Here is a 6,149-nt window from a genome sequence, read left to right as displayed (position 1 = left end):
ATTAAAAAATAAGTAAACAAAAAAAAACACTATTCAATTAATAGTTGCCTGTTCTGACAGCAGGTCTTCTGTACAAAATTTCTTACCAGTGATCTCTTGGCTTTGCTCCTGCGAAACTCTCTCAAAACTTCAAGCTTCCTGGTGGTGCTTGGAGTTTTCCATTCCCAGAACAAGAAAATGTAATCTCCGAGAGACGTAGGGCTACAAGGAACTCTGCTATGCTTCCTAAGGTGGGAAGAGAGCGACAGTGAACGTAGGGACTGCAAGGAGCAGACCCTTAAACAGGACCGACTCCAATTTGTAATAGGAAACTTGTAAGACATGTCTGGTACTTGCAAAGGCATGTCTGGTACTTGTAAAGACATGTCTGGAAATGGTCAGAGCCCAGTGATAACCAGACATGAGTGGTTATCTGCCGTGCACGTCACCAGTAATGCTGAATCCAACATAAAAGAGAAGCCAGTCTGGAGCACTTTATCACACTTATAGCCATGACTGGCTAACGTGATCCTCCAAACAAAGCCTCTTCAGCACCCGATCATCAAAGAGTTAACCGAGAAACCTACACCTCCAACTTCGTGGTCGAGCTCCGACTTCAAGCCCAGACAACCCCCAGCTTCGTGGTCAGGCACCCTGTGAGGTCAAATTAGCAATTCAACTATCTGGAAGCCACAGCTTGACCCCACCTTCACCGACTGGAACTTGTAACCTGACACCATCAAAAGGACTTAGGTCATATAATCCAAGAATGAATGATGTGTTTATTGCTATGCTTATTTCTTTGGTAATTAGCAACTTATTATTTGTGTTAATTGTGCATATTGTTAGAGGCAAGGTATAGGAAATGTGGCAATATCTTGTTCCTTAGCATTTGTGTTTGCTTGCTGTGCATTATCATTAAAGAAGTAACTGAATTCCACAAACTCTCTGTCTCTTGGAGTACTCTCTTCCCTCTCGAGGAGCTGATGATCTCACAGTCAAATCCAGTATACGATCCCTGAGTGGAGCAGGACCTGTCGTTCCTCTCCCCGCAGGGGATTCAAACCCCTTATCCACAACCTGCTTGGAACAGATAAGAGTAGCCTGCTCACGACAGGGACATCCACAGGTGGGACCATCCAGGATAGAGTGAAAAGATTCGGGTAGCTGGAAACCGGGAAATGGATTCTTTCATTGCTCTGCTGGACCGCTCTGCTCACTCCCGAGGGTTCCTGTGCCACCATGAGAAGACTGCTCCTTTTTAGCATCTACAGATACTGCTGAGGAGTAGGCAGACTCAGTTCATCCCTCTCTGCGTTTCCACCAGCAAAGCGATTCACACAGCAGACATCATGGGGGCGCCAGGAGCAGCAACCTGGGAAACGCAGAGTAAACTGAGTCTTCTTCAGAGATGATCTAATCACACTGGGAAACATCTGCCTTGCTCACAGAATCATCTCAGTCCAGCAGTGTCAAAGGCCGGTCCTCTACTGAGCTCACTCTTCCCAGGACAGACATGGTATCTGGTTCAAGTTACAGCTAGGGAGAGTTTCCAGAAACAGCCTTGGTTAAGTAAGAAGATGAACTCTTCTGCAAGTGGAAAGTAGCTGCATTTCTCACCAGTGTGTGATAAGGAGAGATGTTCTTTAAGTCCTGGCTTCTCAGGGTGTGTGGGTAGGGTGGGCAGAAATCCTAGGACAAGATGGGACAAGGTGAGACAGGCAGGGATCTGAATCCTTTCTGCCTCCAGGCTGGGCCGACAGATGAGGGACTCCAATGGACACCTCTGGTTCCAAACCTCACCTCTTAGTTTGGTACAGTTTTACCTTGGAGGGTTCCTAACTGTGTGAGACTGACAGTGTTCTCATCAGGCATCTCCCAGGAGAGACTATATGTGGGAGTTGTCTTTTAAGTTTATTAAAGCAATAGCAAGAGGAGATTTTTTTAAATCTTATGTGCATTAGTGTTTTGCTTACATCTATGTGTACTGGTTCCCCTGGGACTGGAGTTATAGGCAGTTGCGAGCTGGTATGTGGGTGCTGGGACTAGAACTCAGGTCCTTTGAAAGAGTAGCCAGTGCTCTTAACTGCTGAGCCATCATCTTTCCAGCCTGAGGCTGTAGATTTTACTGTCCCTTCACTCTCAAGCTCTTTTCTTTTGTTTGAGTTTTGTTGTTTTTGTTTTGTTTTGGGGTTTTTGCTCATTTGTTTTTTCTTTGTTATTGTTTTTTGAAATAGGGTTTCTCTGTGAAGCCCTGGAATTTACTCTGTCAACCAGGCTGGCCTCAAACTCACAGAGATCTGCTTGCCTCTGCCTCCTCAGTGCTGAGTTTAAAAGCATGCACCACCACCATCTCAAGCTTCTTCTGTAAAATCTGGATGCCCATCTGGCCTAATTGAAGATTCTATTTATGTTGAGTGTAATATCTCATATACATAATCCCAGCATTTAAGAGGTAAAAAAACGGAGGAAAAAGAGTTTGAGGTCAGCCTCAGCTACAGGTTGAACTCAAAGCCCATCTAAAGTACACGATAGCTTTTCTCAAAAATAAAACAAAATTGTCATTGGCATTCAACCTTTTTGAAGTCATGGAGTTCTCAATTATAAGCATGAAAGAAGTTATTAAAAGTCCATGTGCACTCGTAAAAAAATCACAGCCCTTGGAGTCTGAAGCAGGGAAATTGTGAGTTTGAGGCTACCCGGGGCTACAGAGAGAGAGTCTGTCTCAAAAGAAAAACTCTAGAAATGCATTATACAAAAGTACTAATAATATATAACTGCTGTTTATTGGAATTTTGGAGTGTTTGGTAGGTTTTTTTAAATCCATATTTTAACACAAATAAGTAAACTAATTTTTCAAAAAAAATAGTTTTTTCAGTAAACGCCTTGAGAAAGCCCAACTCTGAGGTCAGCCTCAGAGTCAGGTGACTATGAGTCAACACCCAGCCTTTGCTCACACTTCACCCTGTTTGAAGCCAAATGACTTAATGCAAGAGGAGAATTCATGAGTTAAAAAAAAAGTTGCAAAAAATGTTGGCAGTTGTAAACCATGAACAATCCGAATTTACCCACTCATAGAAGTGCTGGCTGTTACAATCTGGCTCACACACCTATCACCTAGCATGGACTCTGATAAAGCACTAGCACTTGATCAGGGACTCCAAGAGTGACTAATGGAACCAGCCATCTTGAAAGCAAGTGGAGGCCTGGTCTCCTAACTCCTGAGAGGTAGTTGTAGGCTGGTGGCCTTAGTGACAGGTCCCTACTCAGAGGAAGCAGCAACCTGAGGAGGTTAGGGGCCTCACTTTGCACCACTGGTCTCCTGTGCTGATGTAAAGCTCTTAGCTACTGCTCCAGCACCTACCAGCATGCTGCTCTGTTCCCTGCCATGATAATAACCAATTAACCTCTGAAGCTTACACAAACCCCAAATATGTTATCTTTTGTGAGAGTTGTCTCGGACATGGTATCTCGTAGCAATAGACAGTTGTCCCTAGGGCATAGACCAGGAAGGGAAGCTGCTGAGTACCTTCGCACAGTGCTTCTGCCTTGTTCTTTGGTCCCCTTCGAACAGCAGCAGGTGACCAGTGGACCCCATAATTTTGCTCCTCTGCAACTCATCACAGGGTACCTATTGGATGCTGTCTCTGTTGCATGGCTGCTGGCACCTGCTGGCTTCTATCTCCTTCCAGCTCACACCCTGCTTCCACAGGGAAGGAATACACCTATCATTCAACTCCTGTGAGAGCCTGTACTAGCCAACACAGTTCATCTGTTGGAACAGAGATGAGTAGGCCACAGGTCACCTTAGAAATTGGCTGTCCTTACAGGGTGACACACTGCTGTAACTCTATCACTCTGGAAGCAGAGGCAGGAAGGTCACCATAAATTCCAGACCAGTTTAGGCTATGTAGTGAGTAGCAGACTTCCTCAGATTACACAGGGAGATCTTTTCTCAAAAAATAAAATAAATAAAAATAAAAAGCAGGTTCGACTTGTGTGCCCGGGAAACCCTATGATCCCTTTCCCCTGGCTGGCACCACACGATGCCTGGGTTACTGTAAAAGGCGTTAACCAGCAGGAGTTTCTCAGAGTTCTGGCAGCCTTCCTCAAAGTCCAGGAAGCTGAAAGTCCCTGAATGGGTGGACACAGTCAAGCTGGACAAACATAATGAGCTTGCCCCATATGACAGAGCTGGTTCTACACTCAAGGCGCTTCCACAGCGCGGCGCCTGCACCTCCATGGTGGTGCAGGGGTTGGCTCCATGACCAAGATCTACTGAGGATGCCAGAGAAACGGTGTCAGGCCCAGCCACTTCAGCACAGGCTCTAAGAGTGTGGCCAGCCGAGTCCTCCAAGCCCAGGAGGGGCTGAAAATGGTGGGAAAGGACCAAGCTAACACCTCAGGGATAGAGATATCTGGACAGGATCGCAGGACAGGTGGCAGCTGCCATCAAGAAGCATTAGAACAAAGGATGCTGGGTTAATAAATTGCCTCATTCATAAATAAAAAAAAATCAAAATACACACACACACACACATAGATACCTATACATATATAGGTATGTGTGTGTGTATACACACACACACACATATGTACATATACATACATAATACAGATACACACACACATCTTTGTTTGACTCTGGCTGGGTCACGCTCACATCCAGCTAACAATGGAAACATGAAGTAACCAGCTCTACACAAATCCCAGCTAGACTTCATGCAGCCCACAGAGCTTCTTCCTGAAGCCAAGAGGTGCTCTGACAGTTGCCACTGGGTCGCCCCACCCCCACCTCCCCAAGCTGGCTATTTCTCTCTTGGATCTTAATTACTATAGTTCTCTCCTCTTTTGAGCCACCTCCGTGAAGGTCAAGCTTTGGAAGTACTGGCTAGGTCAGCCTTTAATTCAGGGAAACACTGGAGACGCCCTTCAAGATTGTCATGTTCCTTTTGCTTTCCCATGGGAAGACTGAGGCAGCTAACTCTCCTCCAGTGCCGTCAAAGGAAAGTTGGTCTTTCCGTAGGAATGAAAGCTTTAGCTGAAGCTAAGGTAAAGAATAAGTAAAGGGCTGGTGGCAAGGTGGGAGTAGACATCAGGACAGGGTGAGGGGAACATTGAGAAGAAACCTCATCTTTGGCACTGTGTCATATGCTGTACTCTACTCTGAGTACACAGGCAGCATTTCATCCAGGAGGCAGAAAAGGAGAAAGGGAGACAGAAAGTCCCCAGGAACTTAAATTTTTTCATCTATTATATTGTATATATGTGTGTGGTGTGGTGTGGTGCAGGTGTGTGTGTGCGTGCGAGTGGAGGCCATAGAACAACTTTTGGGAGGTAGTTTTCTCTGTCCTCTGTGGGTTCCAGGAGTGGAGCTTACCCAGCTCCACTGTAAGCACTTGCACCCTCTGAGCCGTCTTGTTCTAAAACTGAAGCCTTTGCTTTGGTGGCCATTTCTGCCGTAAAACTGGCTTACCAGTCAGCTTCCCATAATGATTCAGGCACAGCTCTGTTTTTTCAAAAGTATGAGACTAAGCGGATTGTGCTTTATCCTTCCGACAAATAAAACCCTCCACAGGCTAGCCTGGAACTCATCAGGTAGCCAGAGCTGCCCCTGAATGAGAAGCAATCTTCCTGCCTCAGCCTCCAGTGCTAGGATACAGTGTGAGCTACTCCTCCTGGCAACAAAGTTTTACACTGAGTCAGAAGTGGTGCTCCTGTTTTTCAGCCACCGTTTTCACATGACATTCAGGCTGTTTTGCCTCCGGCTTGTTATCTTTCCAAGGACTGCTGCTACTTTGTCACTCTGCTAAGTGTCAAGATCACACTGAGCTGAAAGGCAGGCAGGGAAAGACCAGAAGTCACAACCTTCTGCTGCGGTTTCAATGAGAAATCTTTCTCAGGGGCTTACATATTTGAATATTCAGATCGGCAGCTGGTGGCCCCACAAGGAGAGGCTATAGAACCTTTAGAATCATGGCCTTCTACCTGGAGGAAGTATTTCACTCGGGGTGGGTTTTGAGGATTTATAGCCTCACCCTACTTCCTGTTCCCTTGCTCTGCTTCCTGTGTGTAGGTGAAAATGTGGTAACCCAGCTTCCTGTTTCTGCCGCCGTGCCCGCCATGGTGGATTCCAACAGAATTAGAAGCCAAATTCTTCCTTAAGTTGC

The 6,149-nt window shown here is 45.9% G+C and overlaps 1 pseudogene; it reads left to right on the top strand.

Moving 5' to 3' along the window:
* The first annotated feature begins 3,994 nt into the window (after positions 1–3,994).
* Positions 3,995–4,445, top strand: LOC114627000 (annotated as a pseudogene).
* The last annotated feature ends 1,704 nt before the right edge of the window (positions 4,446–6,149 follow it).

Source organism: Grammomys surdaster, unplaced genomic scaffold (assembly GCF_004785775.1).
Source record: "Grammomys surdaster isolate TR1022 unplaced genomic scaffold, NIH_TR_1.0 242, whole genome shotgun sequence".
In the NCBI taxonomy this organism is placed as follows: domain Eukaryota; kingdom Metazoa; phylum Chordata; class Mammalia; order Rodentia; family Muridae; genus Grammomys; species Grammomys surdaster.
This window is presented reverse-complemented; position numbering and strand designations above follow the sequence as displayed.